We start from the raw sequence: 22057 nt of genomic DNA, 5'->3' as shown, positions 1-22057 counted from the left end.
TTTATTATATTTATTCTATATTACATATTATGATAAAAAGGTAATTTATTGATACCTTTTCATCAGATAATTTGTCTTAATATATGTATAGTTCAAACGTGTATAAATGAATATAATAATAAATGAGTGGAAGCTAAACAAAAAGATATATCATTTATGGAGAAGTGGTGGGATTTAATAATTTATATTCTTCCAACTCCTTTTCGGACATGCTACCTGATAAGATTGTTGTGCTGTAATAATTCACTGTTTGTGTGTCCAAATATGTTTGGTGATCTGGTGTGCACTGTGGACTTGATATTGATTATGTGCATGTCTGAAAAAAACCCCAAAAAACCAACATACTGTATATGATTTAATTTTTGAAACAGCTATTGCCATAGCCGGGACTCCAACCGAAGCCTCTTGCATGACAAGTGAGAATTCTACCACTTGACATTCAATGACTGTATATATGAGACATGAGACAGATTCCTACTAGGGTTTTGTTAACGCGTCACTCCGTTTATTTAGTTGATAAAACTTTCAGACTGAATTACATTTCCCCTCTATTGAAAATAGAGAGAGAGAGAGAGAGAGAGAGAGAGAGAGAGAGAGAGAGAGAGAGAGAGAGAGAGAGAGAGAGTGGTGGGGTGGTGGTGTCTTGGCCTGATGGTCTCGGGTGTCGCTACAGGCCCCCCCACAACAGTTCCGGCCACACCCAGTGGACAAACCACACACACACACACACACACACACACACACACACACACTTCCACTCGTGTTGCTGAAGTTGCTTGTTTTCTGCCATCATTCGTTCAACTTTCAAAATCCTGTTCTTCTTTTATTGTTTCTTCTTTGTTAAGTCATGTTGCTGCTTGAAAATCATGTTACCGTCTAGATAGAGCTGCTCAGGCTGGTTTAATCTAATAACAGTTGGAAAGTATTTGGATCAGTGTGATAACTGTAAATAATATATGGAGCACTAACAAGGGTATTGTATGTTATCCCCCACCAATCCCCCTGACGATCGAGCACAAAAGCATGAAGGAGAGCGGGGTTGAAATACATGAGGAGAGGGAAGGCACAGGTGAGGCAAATCAAGCTGATTACACACACACACACACACAGAGGAGGAGTACAGAGGAAGGGCAACTGACAGAGACGCAGACAGCCGGAGGACAACACAACAAAAGTGACAGAGACGCAGTCTTCACGAGCACACAGACACAAACACAGACCCTTACAGTGGGTATATGTGTTAATATATTTCTATGCATATACATTAAAAATGTGTATACTTAAATAAATAAATAAATAAATAAAGATAGATAGATAGATAGATAGATAGATAGATAGATAGATAGATAGATAGATAGATGGATCACTGTTAATATATGTATAGTTCAAACATGTATAAATGAATTTAGTAATAAATGAGTGGAAGCTTATTTAGTTGATAAAACTTTCAGACTGGATTACATTTCCCCTCCATTGAAAAGAGAGAGAGAGAGAGAGAGAGAGCGAGAGAGAGAGAGAGAGAGAGAGAGAGAGAGAGACTTGACCTTTGATAAACCCAAATTTTATAGCGTACAGATCAGGACTAATTGAGGACATATGAAAGTGTTAATTACAGGGTGGTGTTGCAGGATGTTGACACCTCCCATCTGATCCAGATCGTTTGCAGATCGTGTTCACATTTGGACACGTCGGGCCCCGGCTGGGCTGTCGGCAGGGGGGGGTTGGGGGCGGGGCGTCCGGGCCCTGGGGGTGCAGGGCCTCCCCCTTTCCGGTGGGGGTGCCCGCTGCGGCGCTGGGGGTGGGTCCTCCCTCTGGCCCCCTCCCCCGGTGGGGCGGGTTGGCCCCTGCTGCCGCGCTCCGGGCCTGCCTCGCTCCCGGATTGGGGGGAGCGGGGGACGGGGGGGCTCTGGGTTCTGGATGGACGGTTGACTGAGAGTGACCTCCAGGGCCTGATGTGTGTGTGTGTGGGGGGGGGGGGGGGTCCAGCTGGGCCAAGGTCCTAGCGACGGGGGGACCCCCTCCCTCAGAACCCTCCCTGCCTTACCTCACCTTATATTACTCCACAATAGGGAACAGTGGGGCGGTGCCTAGGGTGGGGGGTAAGGGTAAGGATCTTGACGGCTTACCCCCTCAAGACCCTGCGTGACTAAGTGTGGTTAAAATTGTGGGTGGTGCAAAGTCGGGGGAGGACCCAGACCGCAATTAAGTAGCCTGGACCCCCCCACCCTAGGCACCGCCCCACTGTTCCCTATTGTGGAGTGATGTAAGGTGAGGTAAGGCAGGGTGGGTTCTGAGGGAGGGGCTCCCCCCGTCGCTAGGGCCTTGGCCCAGCTGGACCCCCCGCGCTGCCCCACCCCACCCCCAAACGGCCGGCCCAGGACCCGGGGAACCAACCCCCCTCCGCCAAGGCGCCGTAAGGGGACCCGGGCAGGGAGCCCGGGCAGGGAGCCCCCACCCCACCCAGTGGTTAGGGCACCCCCCCTCACTCTTACAGGCACACACCACACACCACACACCACACACACACACACATACACACCTCCCATATATCAGGCCCTGGAGGTCACTCAGTCAACTGTCCATCCAGAACCCGGAGCCCCACCGTCTCCCGCTCCCCCAGATCCGGGAGCGAGGCAGACCCGGAGCGCGGCAGCAGGGGCCAGCCCGCCCCACCGGGGGAGGGAGTCAAAGGGAAGACCCGCCCCCGGCGCCGCAGCAGGCACCCCCACCGGAAAGGGGGAGGCCCTGCACCCCCAAGGCCCCGACGCCCCACCCCCGACCCCCCCCCAGCCGACGGCCCAGCCGGGGCCCGACGCCCAGCCCCCCCACCCCACCCCAGCGGGAGCACCCCCAGCCCAGAGCAAACCCCCCCCACACACACATCCCCCAGGACTCCCCAGGCCAGGCTGCAGCCCCCAGCATAGACGCTAGCACCCCCCCGAGTCCGCAGAGGCGCCAACCACCCAAGCCACGATGCCCCAACCACTGACGGCACCCAGAGCCCCGGGGTGGAGCCCCCCCCCCCCCCCCACAGGGCTGCATGGTGTATTTAATTATTGGGGACCATGTGGACTCAAATTGTGTCACATGATTTTTCCTACAAGCAGACATTCTCTCCAATGTGATGTGGTCTTGAAGTAAATTTTTAAATAACTTTATATTCAGATTACTTTTGGATTTCCAGTTCATGAGGATCGCCTTTTTTGCGACGCATAGGGAAACCAGGAGCATGCAGGACTCGTTTTTTTCTCTTTTAATTTCTGTGAGATCTCCTAACAAGCAAGGTGTAGGTGAGACTGGAATAGGGTGGCCCAGGCATAACGATAAATCTTCACAAATCTTTTGCCAGAACGTTTGGACTGGCGTACACAGCCAAAGTGCGTGTAAATAGGTATCGGGGAGATCACCTGTGCAGTTTGAACATATGTTAGTGGGAGTGAGCCCCATCTTGAACATCCTTTGTCCTGTGTAATGACACACACACACACACACACACACACACACACACACACACACACACACACACACACACACACACACACACACACACACACACACACACACACACACACAAAATGAAATTGAAAATTACAGCTGATCAATGTCTTTCAGGACCGACTGGATTATGTGGCTCGATGAGTTCAGACTGATTCATGTGACAGTGTTAGTCTGCCACCTGCTGGTGGAAACAGAAACAGGGCCGTTCTGCTGGTGCGGAGGTATTGTTACTCCGTTACTCTCTGGTTCCTTGATATTGTGTGACTTTCTTGTTGAGTGACGTCACAAACACCCACAAGCACCGTCTGGAGGCTTACTGTGAAAATGTAATCCGTCACAATTACAAGTTAGCTGTTGAACAATGAAACACACACACACACACACACACACACACACACACACACACACACACACACACACACACACACACACACACACACACACACACACACACACACACACACACACACACACACACACACACACACGCGTTTATTTACATCCCAGATGTTCGGTATCCATGACGACGGAGGTAAAGCTGACATACGGACTGACAGCTCTGGAGAAGGTGAACTTGGATGATGCCGTATCTCACGTGATGTTATTACATTGTTTATTACAGGAACAGTTTCCGTGTTTTCACTGCGTTGGCTGAGATTCCATGCGATGGAGGGAATTTGATCTGTGAGCCGACTGAAGACACAAACGACACAAATGTTAAATTACTGGTGAAAACAGGTGACATGATGCTGTGGGACTCTTCCTCCAGCAGCATGCAGTCAAGGCACACAAGCAAGACTGCAAACAAAACAGAAAGAACAGAAAGACAAATAGCAGCATGTAGGAAATGCATAAAGAGGGAATAAATAAAGCCTTTCAGCTTCATGAGAATTAAAGGAGTGAAAGATGTAAAGTGTAGTATCTATTGGAAAGCCTGAGTGATTGTAATGTTCTCAGGCGGTGGTGTGAAACTAGCTGGGTAGAAGATACAAGGAGACCAGTCGTCTTTCTTTGAACCTCGTTTCTTCAAAAATCCGTTCGTTCCTGAAATATTGGCTGATTTTGGTTGAACTTGAATTGGTTGTTGAATTTCAGGTCTGATTCCGGAGTCGCGCTCAGATTTCACACTTGATTTGATGCTTTAAGTGACACGGAGCCGAGATGAGCGCTCACCTTTAACCTTTAACCTTTCCTCCTCAATCTTTTGTGGGTCAGTCTGTAAAAAAGTCCCAGTTAAGATGTGCCTGTTTATAACAGAATTCTTTCAGTCTTTCTAAACAGGAGCACTCCTAACCTGGAATGTTTTGTAAGTTCATGTTCCTGGGAACTTTGAAAATGACCACTTGTAAAACCCCTCAACGGGGAACAGCGAAACATTGAGACTTTACCTTGCGACCAATTTCTCGTGGTAAACTATACATACGTACATTACTTACATCCAAGTGTTGTCAAACTGGGAACTTCCTGCTTGAAAAATGGAATGAGTTGGAAAGTTACAAAAGCTCACGTGACATCAATAGAAATATTTTCCCAGTTGAAATGTACCAGTTTGACATAATTTGGCCACATTTTCGCACTTGGAAACCCGGACTTTACAACTCCCCAGTTGCTCATGGTAAAGTGGTAACGTTCCCTTTTTCCAATGAGAAACTTGCAACTTGTACGTTGCATTCACACATCTGGATGTTCTCAAACTGGGAACTTCCTACTTGGAAACTGGAAAATGTTGGAGGGATACAAAAATACAATTTCACAGTGAACAGTATTTTCCCAGTTGAATATTACCAGTTTGAATCAATCATCTTTCCCACTTGGGAACATCATTTTTCCCACTTTCCAGTTACTGAAACTACTGTAGTTTCCACACACCTGACTGCTGCTGGACTTCCTTGAGGATTTTACACAACTAATCATCAGTGTTTGTGGATCTCCATGAGAGACATGTATTTGACCCTTTATTGGTAAAGTAACCATATTTAGTAACTTTTCCACAATTTATGACGATAAAAGAAATGGAGTCCTGCTTCACTGTTCCCTCAATAACATCAAACACCATGTTTGACCACAGTTTGTTTATTTCAAACCTTTTTAACCCATTGCAGCCAAAAAGCAAGAATTTTCCCCCAGAAAGTGGGATTTTGGTAAAATATTTATTATACATGAATAACTGAATTAAAAAAAACTATTAACAGGTGAAAATATACCACAAAATATATCTATTGTGTCTCATCACCTGATAAGGAGTTCAAGCTCTGCAATAAACAGCACAGGTGAAGTGGAAATTTCAAGGTTGTATCATTTTAGGGCGTTCAATCGTGTGTTCATGTGCAACTGGGAAATGGGAAATATTGCATTTTCTAGTGGGAAAAATGCCTCAGAACCTGGTCGAACTGGGAAATTCCCTGGAGGTTTTGGGGATCGCTCTGACGCAAGAAACCTTCCTGAGCTTCATGTAAAACGGCTTGTTTTCCCTCTATTTTAGATTCTAGATGTGGGAAGTTTCCCAGTTCCCACATCCCACACTCACGTTTTGTGGCACAGAACCTGGGTGAGGCTGTGAAACGCAAGGCCCTGGGTTCCTGTTCCTGTTTGCCACAGTCAGGCCGCTGACAGGAAATGAAGCTGTTTCCTAGCAACCAGCGAAGGAGTCTTGGGAGATTTATCTTTGGATCATGTTGCTGGTGTTGTGCTCGGTTTCCATGTGAACAGTTTACAGAAGATGTGATCTACTGTGGCCTGCTGTCATTCATTCATTCATTCATTCATTCATTCATTCATTCATTCATTCATTCATTCACGGTGCTTTCCACCTGTTGAACACTGAGCTGATGTGAATGGGAAGGTGATAGAAAAATTTGGCTTTAGGACCCGGAGGAGAACATTTGTCTCTCAGCTTCCATAAATGAGTATTTGCACGGTGCGTTCACTTGCTGTAGGAATTATTAGCTTTCCATTGACTCTGCCAGCTGACTCGTGAATAATGCACAAATGTTAAAAATTTCCTCCGTTTTTAAAGTAAAACGTCTACAAATACTGAAAATCAGTAACATGTGTGATTTGTCCGCGGAACAGAGGTCAATACATTGTATTGATCTGCAGGCCTCTGGTGTGTTTTTTTTATGGTGAATATTAAGAAAAATATCTTAATTCAATCTGTTTGCGTCTCAAGGTTATTGCAGCTGACAGAAGTCTGCAAAGTTTTTCCAACTTTAAACATCACACACACACACACACACACACACACACACACACACACACACACACACACACACACACACACACACACACACACACACACACACACACACACACACACACACACACACACACGGAATATGAAATTAAATTGATGAATTTATGACTTATTGAAAATGTCCAACATGACAAATAAATAAATAAACCTAGTAAAATATTATAGTTATATAAAATGATTAGTGAGGCAACAATGAACAACATGGATGTTAAACTCTTAACAGGATTTACTAAAATTTACCATTGGCAAGGAACGTTGGGGGAAGGTTATATTTTTGTCTGCGTGTATTTAATTATTTATGTATTGTTTGTGTGTATGTATGTATGTATGTATGTATGTATGTATGTATGTATGTATGTATGTATGTATGTATGTATGTATGTATGTATGTATGTATGTATGTATGTATGTATGTATGTATGTATGTATGTATGTATGTATGTATGTATGTATGTATGTATGTACATATTTGACCAACTCTTTGGAAAAACTACTCACCTGAATTGCAGGAAATTTGTCATCATGTAAGAACCAATCAATTAGATTTTGGGATGTTAACGGCTACCCGTTTCCGAATAAATCCCCTAAAACTGCGGGAAAAAAATGTCCCATACAAAGCGGATGAAAGAGGCACCTCGTGGAGATCAAAGGCTACAGCAGTGAGCATTATGAGACAGGATTCCTCAGAACCAAGGCCAGAGGACAGCGTAGTAAAATAATGATGAATTATAAATGGTGTTTTAACAGATTGCCTTGACACACTATTCATTTTTCATTTTACCAGTTAAAAAGACAATTGATGTCACTGGATCGAGATTCAATTTACAGACTGTAATTAAAACTACAATTTACAAGCGCCAAAGGTGTCTGATCATTCCCTAAATATTATCCATCCCTGGATCTGGTATATTGATAAGAAAATTGTCATTAGTATTTTGTTTATTTTGTTAAGGTTTTTGTGGTTGTGTTTTTAAAAAAAATCTCAATTCCTTTTACTTTTGGCTTAAGGAGTAAGATAAATGATTTATTGATTTGCTAAAACAAGAAAATGAATATATTTAAACTATAACCTAACTAATGATGAGTTGTGCTCCATAAGAATGAATTAATGACCACACTAAACATTTGGGTGAAGCTTTGGAAACAGCCACTTAAAACAACAACAACCCCCAAATTAAGGAATAGAAGACAAATACAGACAACTGGCCAGACTGAAACCAGATCTATTTAAACTGACTTCAGTCTTCCAGACACACGCTGGATTGATCAGACCTGGACACCCTGAAAACAGGAGGTGGCCGGAGAGGACCGAGACCATGACAGGACTGGTGCTGGAAAGAAAGGACGTCCAGCAAAACCTTTACTGTGAAAAGCCTTTTTCCAATGGGGTCCTGCACAACTATATATATTATTTATATATAGTTGTGAACAGGCCCCCCGGCTGGCTCAGTTGGTAGAGCATGAGACTCACAATCTCAGGGTAGTGTCGTCGTGTCCCACGCCGGGCGCCATCTTCCCGTGGGCTCAGCAGGAAGGTTCTTAAATCGGTGCTATGTGATCTGGGTGACGGTGCTCAGACTGACACCCCCGCGACCTGGAAATGGATAAGCGGAAGAAAATGGATGGATGGATGGATAGTTGTGAAGCAACTATATATAAATAATATATATAGCACTAACAAGGGTATTATCTGTTGGCCCCAACCCCCTCTTTGAGGATGACGATGATAAAGACCCCCTGGAGTGCCCAGAGGAGCCATGGGACGAAGAACTGGTCTGATGATCACTCCCCTCCACATTTTTTTTTTTTTACAACACTTGCGTTGCTATTGCTAACACCTAACCATGTGTAGCCTCGCGACACACGTGTATTTATTGCCGAAGTCTGACGGAAATCTGAGAAAAGGTTTTTCCGCTCACCTTTCAGCTGGAGCTCTCCCTTTGTCATGGGACGTGAGAACAGGCCTTTTCCCCCCCAGAAAATCATGATTCCGAATTAACCAAGAAGAGTCGGGTCACGGCACCAATTGTCGGAGTTCACGGAACTCCGCCCAGTTCTTTAATCCTTTACTTGGTTATAGTATAGAAGATGGCAAAGACTGACTTGTGATCATGATTATTATTTATTAAATAGCCACATGGTCCACTATGAACTCACGCAGGAGTCCAGTCACGTCCAGAGTGGCTACAACTCTCACAAATAGGTCTAGTAATAATAAGTCTATATATGGTTATACCCAGCGGAGGCTGGCCAGTAGATTAAGAATTTTTCCTAAAATGCTTTGAAAGATGATTGATGTGTTGTTGAGAATCTACCTGAGGTTGATTTATTTCACTAAACTCAGACTAACTGTCATTTCCACTAAACGAGCCCCAAAACACATTCATCTTGTCAAAGAGAATAATGCAGCATCTGCTTGTAATTGTTTAAAAGTATGTTAATAAAAGAATCATCTTAGTAAGTGCTCTTTATGAACTAGCGGTTTAAAACTACAACGTTTTCACCGCTAGGGGGCTCTCTCATTCTAAAAAAAAGAAAAAAAAAAAAAAAAAGGCAAGATTGTTGTCATGTGGTTTATAAACTCACTAGATTGAAATGAAGTTAACTTTGGGTGAAATTGGTTATACCCTTCACCAACACCACCACCACCACCACCATCAACAACAACAACACCATCCCCATCAAAAACAACACCAACACTAACAATACCAACAACACCACCACTAACACCACCAACAACAACAGTACCACCAACTATAACACCACTAACAACAACAACAACAACAACAACACTACCAACAACAACCACAACACTAATAACACTACCACCACCAACAACGACAACAATTACACCAACAACGCCACCCCAAACAAACTTCAACACCACCACCAACAACAACAGCACCACCAAATATAACAACAACACCCCCATCACCACCAACAACAACAACAAACAAAAATATAAATTCTAATTTTTTTAATGCAATTTAAAATTTATATTTTGACCGTAACACTTCGATTAGGAGTGATCACAAACGTTATTAGTTTCCCAGCACAAGAAACCCCCAAACAAACAAACAAAAACCCCAAACAAACAAACAAAAACCCTCAAAATTACGAGTTTGACGGAGCTGAGAAATCCGAGTTGTATAGGGGTCCGTGAACGCACCTGGAGCGTCCGTCCTCCTCCACCCATTGAGGAAGCCGCGCGGCGACATCCATCAGCCTGCCCGGACCCGGACCCGGACCCAAGCCGGAGCCGGAGCCTCAGCCGAACACCCCAATGCACATATAGCCCCGGACACGACCCTCGATCAGTGATCCGGATCCCCTCGCCCCCCCCCCGGCCCGGACTGTGGAGCGATGCGATGGCTCGGACACGAAGCGGCCGGGCAGCAGCGCGCACCTGACCGCCGCGTCTGACGGTTTATCACGGAACAGGTGAGTGACACTGAGGGGCGAACCCCCACCCCCCCACCCCCCACTGCGTTCTTATCCGGTGCTTTACCGGGGATATACCGGCGCCTCTCCTCGCTCCATGACGGGCTGCAGGCGGCCGGATGAGTCATAGCCCGGAGGCGCAGGGATGCTGGAGGACCGGGGAGTCTGCAGACCCCCGTCGGCCGCTGGCATGCGAAACTCTGCACCTCTGTGCCACTGCACCGGCAAACCGCTGCTCCTGCTCATACTTCATCTGTTCGAACGAGTTCCCTCAGCCTTTGTGGCAGCAGTCGGTATTTTTGTTTTTGGGGGGGGGGGGGATTGCTGCTCACAAAGTTACGCTCAAGGCTTTTCTAACTTTTTCTTTGTTTATGGGTTGGAGTCGTTTGGCATGTTCTCCTTGCACACCCACCCGGTGAACCTGGATAGGATGGAGCGGTTTAGGAATCAATCCTCGGTCCCACCGTATTGAGGGAACCTGCCACCACATCCTTGTGTTCTAAGGGAGAATTTCTCAACCATTGAGCCTCTAGCGCCAACTACTGGGCCCTCAGGGCTGCAACTCCGACCACTTGGGGCAGTGAGGCGTCATTCACTTGTTGAACATGCTCCAATTTCTTTTGTGTTAATATTGACTTGAGCCTTTATATTTGTTCTGGTAGCAACTTGGGTTGTTTTCATTGCTCTTATCCATTGGAGGTGCAGGTTTACGCCAGATGAAGAAATGTTTTGAGATCATCACGGAGAGTCGTATCTTTTATTTCAGGCCACGTTTACACGTTCCTGGGTTTTCACAAAAACCGGCATTTCCCCCTCTACCTTTTAAAAAAAAAAAATAATAAATCTTCATTTACAAGTACCCGCATATACACCTGGTTCAGAGCTACTATGAGCATGCCAAACCTGCAGGGGGCAGTGTAGCGAGAAGCGTGAAGCCATGATAGCCAAATCAGAATCCTGGAAAAAAAACACCACCTGACGAATTGTGACGTAAATATCCACCAACCCCCCCTTCTTCAGATGCAACCGGAGACAGAGTTGATCCAGATCTTCACTTTCAGGAATCATCGTTTGTGGCGAGTCGTAGCTACGTCTATGTGTAAAATAAATTAATCACAGTTCATTCAAATACCTGGGGACGTGTAAACTCAGTGAACTTGATTCAGCTTTTGAATACAAATCAAACCGAGACTCTGATCAGTTGAAATGAAAGTGTTGATATTTAAATGGGCCCTGGCCAGGGGTCAGAGGTCAAATAGGTTCAGAGCCTCTGCTCTCTGTGATACTAAAAGGTACTGCATGTCTGAGCCCAGAAATGCCACTAGTGACCACTGGGCGGTGGTATTGAGGCGCCGCAGCGTCCAGTCCGTTGTCAATGTAAAGGCTGATTCATACTCCATAAGTACAAGAAGAAAGTTCGACAGCGCGGGGTCCTGCCGAACAAAATGACGTCATTTCCTGGCGGAAGAAATTCAGTTCGGCTGTGCCAACCGCGCTGGCCGAACTGAGTCGGTGCTGCATTGCTGAAACTTCTGCACTGCCGTGTGCTGCGCGTGCGTGTTTCAGCTTTAATAACTGTCAGTCATATTTTAATCATGTTTAGCTTGTTTACGTCGCTACTGTACGAGCTCGATAAAATGTCGGCGTGCAGGCTTACGTGATGCGCCTGAACGCATCACGAAAAGCTGTCAGCTCCTGTAGTTAAAACCGGACCAACATGGCGCTCGGACAAAAACTCTCTCTTTTATTACTGAAACAGTTCAGAGAAATGTATTTCTGAAAGCACTGGAGGTGAGGAATAAACTGCAGTTGAAAAGTTAAAACGCTGCTTCACAGGTGTGTGGCTGCGGTGAGGGGGCGTGGCCTGCGGTGAGGGGGCGTGGTCTGCAACTTTGGCAGCTTGTTATCGGAGTATGAACAGTCCTGCCCGAAGAAGCTTTTTCTTCGGCAGCTGGCTGACGTCACTGCAGAATTTTCTTCTTGTTCTTATGGCTCTTCTTGGTGGTTCTCAGAGGGGCGGTGCTCCACTCAGGGCGGAGCTCCACTCGGGGCCTCGGCAGTGCTCAGTGTTGCTCATGTGTTCCACCACCATGGCTGACCTGAACAGATGCTAGGCGGGGCTTAGCCTCATACGTGATTTTTGAATTTTTATCATTTTCAAATAGAGCACCACTAGAGGGAAGTGGCGTACCACGTGCGGTACGTGTGCCACAGTTTGAGATCCACAGAGCGACGGGATCAGTTCGACAGAAAATGTTGGCGTTCAAAGACTATATCAGTTTTTGAATCTTAAGTTTCTGACTCACATCTGAAGAGTTCTGCTTTTTATTCCCAATGGATTCAAACAACAATATTGTATGTGAAGGAGTCATTGGACAGGAGGGGGGCTAAGGGGGGCACAGGAGGGCCTGGGGGGTCATGTGATTTAAGATCTGTGAGGCGGGATGAACAGGTGAGAGTGGGTTTGGACATGGAGGATGAGGAGGCGGAGGAGACGTGGAGACGGTCGGTGTAACTCGAGGAGGCTCAGGTGGAAAGTTGGACAGCTGATCGACGAAGAACAAACACAAGATCCTCTTATTCTGATGGTGTTGTTGTTTTTCTTCGTTTGAAGCTTCAAAGCCTGTCTCAGTCCCAAGGCCCCCCCCCCCCGAAAGGAGGCGCTGAACCTCCGGTTGGGGATCACTGTGGGCTGAAATCTACTGGGATCGCTGTCAGGTCGCATCAGACTTGGTCTCAAGACCTGGTCTCAAGACGTGTCTCAGAGTCCTAATCTGATGCGACCCGACAGCGATCCCAGTAGACTGGACCAAACCCTCCTTCATCAGGGAACCAAAGCAAACGATCTTAGCCAAAGGCAGAAACGTGATGCTCTCACTGTCGTCAAGGAAACCATCTGGTTCCACTACCTTGTTCCTCCATTATCTGGGTCCACCAACTTGTTTCTCCATAACCTGGTTGCACCACCTTGTTCCTCCACCACCTGGTTCCACCACCACCTGGTTCATCCACCTTGTTCCTCCACCACCTGGTTCCTCCACCACCTTGTTGCTCCACCACCTGGTTTCTCCACCACCTGGTTCCTTCCCCTTGTTCCTCCACCACCTGGTTCCTCCACCACCTGGTTTCTACACCACCTGGTTTCTCCACCACCTTGTTCCTCCACCACCTAGTTCCACCACCACCTGGTTCATCCACCTTGTTCCTCCACCACCTGGTTCCTCCACCACCTTGTTGCTCCACCACCTGGTTTCTCCACCACCTGGTTCCTTCCCCTTGTTCCTCCACCACCTGGTTCCTCCACCACCTGGTTTCTACACCACCTGGTTTCTCCACCACATTGTTCCTCCACCACCTGGCTCCACCACAACCTGGTTTCTACACAACCTGGTTTCTCCACCACCTTGTCCCTCCACCACCTGGTTCCACCACCACCTTGCTCCTCCACCCGGTTCCTCCACCACCTTGTTCCTCCACCACCTGGTTCCACCACCACCTTGTTCTTCCGCCCGGTTCCACCACCACTTGGTTCCATCACCTTGTTCCACCACCACCTTGTTCCTCCACCCGCTTCCTCCACCATCTTGTTCCTCCACCACCTGGTTCCACCACCACCCACTTCCTCCACCACCTGGTTCCACCACCTTGTTCCACCACCACCTTGTTCCTCCACCCGGTTCCTCCACCACTTGGTTCCATCACCTTGTTCCACCACCACCTGGTTCCTCCACCCGCTTCCTCCACCATCTGGTTTCTCCACCACCTTGTTCCTCCACCACCTGGTTCCACCACCACCCACTTCCTCCACCACCTGGTTCCTCCACCTTGTTGCACCACCACCTGGTTCCTCCACCCCCTTGTTCCACCACCACCTTGTTCCTCCACCCGGTTCCTCCACCACTTGGTTCCATCACCTTGTTCCACCACCACCTGGTTCCTCCACCCGCTTCCTCCACCATCTGGTTTCTCCACCACCTTGTTCCTCCACCACCTGGTTCCACCACCACCCACTTCCTCCACCACCTGGTTCCTCCACCTCCTGGTTCCTCCACCGTGGACTCCTCCGTGATGGCAGTCTGTTTGGGTTGGAGCTCCACAGACCAGTCGTGCAGCGCTCCTGAGCTGCTTCCAGTTTCCATGGTGAAGCAGTGTGGGAACCCGAGCTGCTTTGAGACTGATCCTGTGTGAAGTGTGGATCTCACGTTATGTGTTTCACTGTGATGCTTCTCTGTGACCTTTTGGCTCCGGAGCAGCGTCGCTAACCAGTGTGCCCTTTTCTCCCAGCGCTCTGTCTTTCGCCGTCTCAGTCACCGCCTCTCCCTCTTCCACCCGCCAGCACCACCGGCAGGAACCAGCCCACCGCGACATGAGTGATGCATAGATAAGATTTTCGCTCGATAGCGAGGCCCCGACTGCAGTAGTGCGCCTCTCCATGTCAAACGTGACGCCGTGTGTTAGCTTCTCTTTCACCGGTTGTGTGCCAGGAGAACCAAGTTTTAGTTTTACAAATGTTTCTTGGCAGACTTGATGTGGCTGAGTCGGAGCCCTGCGCTCAGCAGGAGCCAGAGAACCCACGCTGTTCCTGTTCCTGTTCCTCCCGAGCTAATGAGCGAGCCGGCAGGCCAGAGCTGGAACGAGGACACCAGAGATCACCGGAGATCACCAGAGATCAGTGGTGATCACCAGAGATCAGTGGTGATGAAGTGAACAGCTTCCTCTGCCCTGATGGCTTTTCTTCACTTGGTGTTTTGCACTTCAGTACCTCAACCCAGCTGATTTACTCCAAATGTTTGTTCAGTTTCGGAAACACTGGAGGTTGGAAGCTTTTATGACCACTTTCTTTGTAACATTGAGCTGCTTTCATGGTGACTAATCTGCTGCATATTTTAAAGAAGTAATCCACGCAAACCGGAGTACTGCACAAGTTACCGTCAGCTGAGTGATTCAGAAAGACGCCTGGATATTCTCGAGATCTCCAGCGGTGATATTCAAAGATATCACCGCTGATGTAAGCAAGGAAGTGTCAGCTTAGCTTATTTTAGCTTATCTTAGCTTAGCTTAGCATAGCATATGGCTCCTTTTCAAAACACCAAAGGAAGTTTCTCCGTGTGAACACTTATCTGTACTAAATGTTATCTTCCTGTTTACCAGTTGGTTGAGCTCGTAACGCTCTTGCTTAAAACATTGAGCAGGTAAGTCTCCACTTTGGTGGATGAATTGCAGTGACACTTTACGAACGGCTGCGCGCTATTAAACCTGTTTTGATTTGTTGATTTGATTTTATTAGTTTTGTGAAATGACGGAAAGAGAAAGTATACTTTTACATTTCTGAAACACATGACAGGACAATGGTACCATGTGGTGATTCGTAATTGTAAAGGGTTTTGTTTTTTTGAAGACGTACACTTAGAGTTTTAGAGATTTCGTTTTTTCTGAGAAACTCTCATTGTGAAGAACAACATAATGCTGGCCGTTTTAAACTTTCCTATAAGTCTATAGTCTATAAACAGTAGGTCTTCAAATACACATGACTGTCTACATTTTCTTCTATTTCAGCAAGTGTTAATAAGACCTGACAAAATATGGTTTAATTAAGCCACCATGCAGTACGTGCCGGAGCAGGAGGCTACGGTGCGGCAAAGCGCACCCAGACCCGACTCTGTCGCGCGGTCCCACCGCAGAAAGTAGGGTTAAAATGTAAGCGGGGTTGTGAACGACGGGGGGGGGGGTGGCGCGTCGAGCGAAGAACACGGAAGCGTCGGACCGAGTCGTTCTCTGTGACACAGCACAAACGTTCTCATTGTGAACAGCGGCGTCCAGCTCCTGCTGAAGCTCCTCCTCTACTGTTCGAGGACGAGATTCAAGCACATTTAGTATTTACAAAAAACACCAAGTTGTTGGAAACTCAATTGAAATATCGAGGAGGTGATGTATAATAGTGGAACCGAAATAACCGTACCAAAGGGTTACGATTTTTCGTCAACCTTCCATTGGGGTACCCAGCACTACAGAACGGGTCTGATAAGGAGGCGTAAAACGCAGCCGTCTGCTGATTGGTCAGTGAGTTACAACACATTATTTACATATCTCAGCTGTATGAATCCTCTGTTGTTTACATATTCCGCTTTGCAGTGGTTGTTGGAGCTGCGTTAAGAAAACAACTAGTGCAAAGCTACAACAGAGGATTCATAGAGCCCGGCTTGGCCCCACCCCTCAGCTGAGACTACTGTTGTTGCCACGTCACATATCTGTGGGGATCACCATCCCGCCTACATTTTAGCCGTACCCTCTGCAGTGGAAACGTGCAACAGATTTGGGTCTGGGTATGTTTTGCCGTACCGTACAGTTCCGGCACATTTTGTGCAGTGGAAACGCGGCTATAGTGACCTGAGGTTGTAACCGGGAGCACATTTTTAGGTACCGAGTCTGACTTGTTAATTGAGCAGAGATACATCTAACTCCTGGGTAACTGTCCCTCTTGACCTACGAGGACCGACACTGGCTTATAGCATCGTCATGCTATCCCGCCACACCACAGTACAGCTTCTCAGTCCAGTAAGCAACTGGAAGGAAAACCCAGATTTCATCCATATCTCTCAAATTTAGTGGCTCCATTGTCAGACGACATCAGCTTGAAGTCCACCTCTTGGGATTAAACATGATAAAGACATCATACGTGTCTTTACATGAATGATCCGACCCTCGGACGCAGGCAGTTCCTGTACAGCTCTGAAGGCTGATTTGTGGGCCTGGCTGGAGGCGATGGACCTGAAAGCTGAGGCAGATCAATAACCAAGTCTTCTCATCTGGACAGTAAATCAGCTCGGCCGTGCATTTCCTCTCCACAGCTGCCACTTTTATCCTCGCTCATAAATACAGGGATTACAACTTCTCACGATGGCCAAGTCTTCGCTTCGCAGCGCCGTTTTGGTGATGGATGGTAAATGTTGATTCATATACAGAGGAGGAGCCGTGGAGGACAGATCAATGCTGTTTCTCCACCCGTTCGTTACGTCCTCACAAAACATCAGAAAAGCGAGTCAGTGGCACCTCACTGTTTCGCCACAAGAATCTACGGTGGCCCAGAAGGGCCAACAACACAACACACCAACAAAAGCCACAACAGAACAACAAAGAGTCGTAACACAACAACAAAAGCCTCAACACAACAACAAAGAGTCGCAACACAACAACTTAAGCCACAACACACCAACAAAAGCCACGACACAACAGCAAAATGCCACAACGGAAGGACGCAGCAGTCGGAGAGCTTTGAAGAACTTTTGTTGTTGTGTTGTGGCTTTTGTTGGTGTGTTTTGGGTTATGTTGTTGTGTTGCAACTCTTTGTTGTTGTGTTGTGGCTTTTGTTGGTGTGTTGCGACTTTTGTTTTTTGTGGCATTCGTTGTTGTGTTGTGAGCAAACCTCCGAACGTCTTTCATTTCAATGCTCATGCGCTCTCTGGAGGGAGTCTTACGGAACACACCAACAAAAGCCACGACACAACAACAAAAGCGCAACACAACAACAAAGAGCCGCAACACACCAACAAAAGCCACAACACACCAACAAAAGCCACAACACACCAACAAAAGCCACAACACACCAACAAAAGCCACGACACAACAACAAAAGCCACGACACAACAACAAAACGCCACAACGGAAGGACGCAGCAGAGCTTTGAAGAACTTTTGTTGTTGTGTTGTGGCTTTTGTTGGTGTGTTTTGGGTTATGTTGTTGTGTTGCGACTCTTTGTTGTTGTGTTGTGGCTTTCGTTGTGTTGTGGCTTTTGTTGTGTTGTGACTCTTTGTTGTTGTGTTGTGGCTTTTGTTGTTGTGTTGTGGCTTATGCTGTTGTGTTGTGACTCGTTGTTGTGTTGCGGCTTTTGTTGTTGTGTTGTGGCTTTTGTTAGTGTGTTGTGGCTTTTGTTGGTGTGTTGTGTTGTTGGCCCTTCTGGGCCACCGTAAGAATCCCTCCAGAGAGCGCATGAGCATTGAAATGAAAGACGTTCGGAGGTTTGCTTCTGATTCTGGAAAGTGTCTCATTGTGGTTTCTTCTTTAAAAAAGACAAACTACTTTTGATGACCTGAAAGCAGGCAAAGCCTGGAGCCGTCTCCCTGTTTTTCCAACCGCTGATCAATGTCCCCTGAGTCGCTGTAATATTGGATGTGGGAAAGAGAGGAGGAGGAACAATGACGCTGCTGATTAAAGGAATGTTTTTTTCATTCTCGGAGCCTTGTTGATAAAAGAGGAAAGACACTGATGGCATATATGGCAGCGAGCCGTCCAGCTGTCACTTGGACGGTCAATTTCTGGAAAAAGACGGCCAAAACAAATAGACGTGTTGCTCAAAGCCGTTTAAAAGATGTGCATAATGTCCATCACTGCTTGTCACCCTCTAATTTTGTATGAATCCATGTTTCTTCGCCGAAATACAGCGAATTATCGGCTCGAGTACAAAACTCGCAACTGACCTCCGGTTTTGTATTACGCCCAGTAACGTGCGACGTGATTGGTTATTTGATACCATGTGGTATACACCTTTTGAAAGGCGACCTCTGATTGGTCCCCAATTCTCTGACTCATCCTGATGTGTTCCAATGCTGAAGCAGAGGGGAGGAAATTGGAGGAGTTTCTTTTCCAAGATGCTGAGGAATTATACATGCAGAATCCACACAGGTGGTACTAATTATATGGACCTATGATCTATCTAGTTTTTCATTTCCAAAATGTTCACACATTTGATTCTGTACATGATTCAAGTTGTTCATTCAAATATTCTATGGTTGGGTATTTACAATCATGCTGGTTCCCTCTCCAGTTTATGTATGTGTGACTGTAACATTCTAAGGCCTTGAGATCGAGCTATAGGAGGCATGCAGAGAACAAATAAGCATCTAATATTCAATTAAAACTAATAACAGGATAATAGACACTATTTCACTGTTCAGAGTCTACAGGTGTTTGGTTTAGGGTGCAGATAGAAGCAATGTGCCAACGACGCATTAGAATGCAGCATTTAAGGTCTATTTAAATAATAAATAAATAAAAATGAAATTCTTCATAGAGGGTGAGTTACAACAAACCCCTCTCATAACACTTCTATATTTTGTCGGGCCATGGCGATAGTTGAAACTCCCTCTAACCAGGAGGAACCTCCGACACACTCAGATTTGTCGGTGTTCTTCCTCCGCTCGTTGGAGCTGGAGGACAAAAGGTGACAGGGTGGTAAAACCCACCTTGCAAGAAAACTGTGGAAAGGTTCTGGTCTGAAGACGTGTCTTTAAATCAGTAAAAACCCAAAAGCCTTAATATGGTCGAGGACCTCGAGCCTGGAGCCACTGAAGTGTTGCTCCATCGTGATCGATTCCCGTGAGCTGAAAAGCTCAAAGGAACCTCCCAGTGGTGTGAGGGACTTGAACCCTGAACCCCACTCAGAGTGGGCATGCTGTGGGAGGTGCTCCCTTTGTTACAAACACCGATTCACTGTTATTAGGCTTCTTTTTGACAAGCGGCGCTTCTGATCAACAGGGGGAACACAAAGCTGCACAAACTGGGCATGAATTAATAAAGTGCGAAATAATGAGTTCTGCATGTCACTGCCAACAAATCCTCATGGGAATCGACGCAATCTGCCAATTTGCACTCGCCTTCATCTCTCGCTCACATCCTCTGCTGTCTTCCATTCCTTCACTCTTGGCTTCATTTCACCTCCAACAAAGTAGACATTTGTTGCTGCTTGTATGTCTTGATGATTTAAGTGGGTCTTAATACTCCTTCAGCCTCCTCCCTGCTCAGTTCGCCCTCCTACACCCTCACATCTGTCTCCTCTCGCATCACTCCAGCCTGACTGCTTTCTTCTCCGGCTTCCCTCGCAGGCCGTTTGGGTTTGTTCCTTTTTGCGGCAAACAGACTTTGATGTAAAGATGTGGGCACCTGGAGGCAGAACCTCCAGAAAGCTTTTCGTGACGTCCCCCGGCTCCGGGGGAAACCTTGACATTTGATTTTTCTTGCACAAGATTTTCTCTTTAATATAATTCCGGGCTGCTCGCTGCTGTTTGACAGGCAGGAGTCGGGCGAGGGCAGAGCCATTCTCTATTAAACCACCGCCTTGACATTTTGTGGTTTGGTATCCTCCCTCTTTTTTTTTTTCCTTTTCCTGATGGAGCCGTAGGAGGAAGAGATGTCTGCTTTCGTGCCTCAGATGGACATGACTGCAGAATTAAACTCATGTGAATTTGTTTGATAGAACCAGCCAGATAGAAGAAAAAGGAGCTCGAATGTGAAATGTGTAATAGAGCCAGCATTTAGCTTGGAGTTCCAACAGGAGCCCGCTTGGCTCTTGCAAAAGAAAGTGAATTTGAAGTCAGTAATGTGTTTTTATTTCTCTGATGTTTGGCTGGAGAGAATCTTTTCACGGCCGAGGGTGGAGGATGGATTTCCCCCGGTCAGGTAGTAATGATGCCACAGCTTTACAGTACAGCTCCGTAAACACACTGCTGGGAGGACTTGATGACGGAGTGTCAGAAAAATCATTATTTTGGAACCAATTCAACGTGAAAGGGTTCACGGTTCGGTTACTAAAATTGCTTATAAGACAGAATTAAAGACATTTTTTGTCTAAGGTGCCAAAACGCCCCGTCAGTTGGCTGTTCACCTGCTTAAGTCATTCTTGTTCAGGCTCCAGAAACGTCTCTACTGTAACTCCTGTGGTTGGTTATCCACACGATGACCCATGTGCTTGAACTTTAAGCTTTGACCTGTAGAGGAAGCTGCATTCAATCTGCAGGTTGGTTGTCCATGCTGCATAAATGACTTACGAAATAGATTTTTCAAGCTTTAAAATAACTTCAAGCTAAAATAGCCTATTGTTGATTGACTAAGATACGTAAATTACACATTGATTGATCATTGCTGGTTGCCCAGATTGCAAAATTGACCAATGTTTCTGAGGTTGGGAAAACAATGCCATTGGACTGGTGTAAGCAGTGTTAATATCGGAATGACGTGCTGGGCGATATATCCAATGTACTCGATGTATGGCGGCTTGATGTCTGTGCGATCTAGAAAATGACTATATCGTGAATATTTGAGTTTGACACTGTAGCTTTTGCCGGCTGCAGCCGACGGGCTCTCAGAGACACCTTGGCTTAGCCGAGTGCTAGCGGAGCGCGCCCGTCGCCCCGAGGCAACACATCCGTCTGGCTCCGGCTAGGTCCAGGACCCCCGGCCCGTGTGGGCTGGACGAACGCTGCAGGCCCGCGTCGCCTGCCCATTGGTCTCCCCCACCATGGGTTGTCCCGATGGCCGCCGAGGCGCCCGCCCGAGGGAGGAGGGCGTGACGTTGTGTGGCGTGGGTTCCACGTCCGGTTCCACACCGGACGCCCACATTCGGAACTCAAACTGTCAACGCGGTTGTGCCGGCCCGGCCCTGGATGTCCCCTCCATACCCGTTTCCTGCATCGTTGCGGGGGTCTCCTCCACCCTCCACGGTAACCCGCCACATAGAGGAGACATGGTCCCAGTTAATGAGGTAAAAAAGTCCGGATTGAGAAAACACACTTGACCCAAGATGTGATCTGCCTGGTTGGAAACATTTAGCCGAGAATCTCTACCTGTGCTATTTATTCAAATGAGAGAGAAAAAAGAAACAAATTACAATTTCATGATGCTGTTTAATAAGTACTACTTTAGCAAGATTCCCTTTGTTGTGATTCCCCCCTTATTGCATCCAAGTTATATATTAGTATATATATCGCCAAGCCCTATCTGTACATTTTCTCGTATTTAGGCATTTGATTGTGCTTCTGGATTCTTTCTGGAACAACAAAAGCCTACAGAAGCAACGCCCTCCAGTGGTCATTG

General features: G+C 46.7%; 1 protein-coding gene across 2 annotated transcripts in view; it reads left to right on the top strand.

Annotated features, from left to right (window-relative positions):
* The first annotated feature begins 9945 nt into the window (after window positions 1-9945).
* The window catches only part of rab27b (RAB27B, member RAS oncogene family), a 71941-nt gene continuing 59829 nt past the window's right edge, over window positions 9946-22057 (top strand). The window contains exon 1 of one of the 2 annotated variants that reach the window (XM_080477149.1): window positions 9946-10192. The gene's annotated coding sequence lies outside the window, so the exon portion shown is untranslated. The remainder of the gene's footprint in view (window positions 10193-22057) is intronic. The other variant, XM_080477148.1, reaches the window with a different exon arrangement.

This window comes from Lipophrys pholis, assembly GCF_963383615.2.
Source record: "Lipophrys pholis genome assembly, chromosome: 12".
NCBI classification, from domain to species: Eukaryota; Metazoa; Chordata; class Actinopteri; order Blenniiformes; family Blenniidae; genus Lipophrys; species Lipophrys pholis.
Note: the sequence above shows the minus strand (reverse complement) of the source record. Positions and strands in the feature narration are given on the sequence as shown.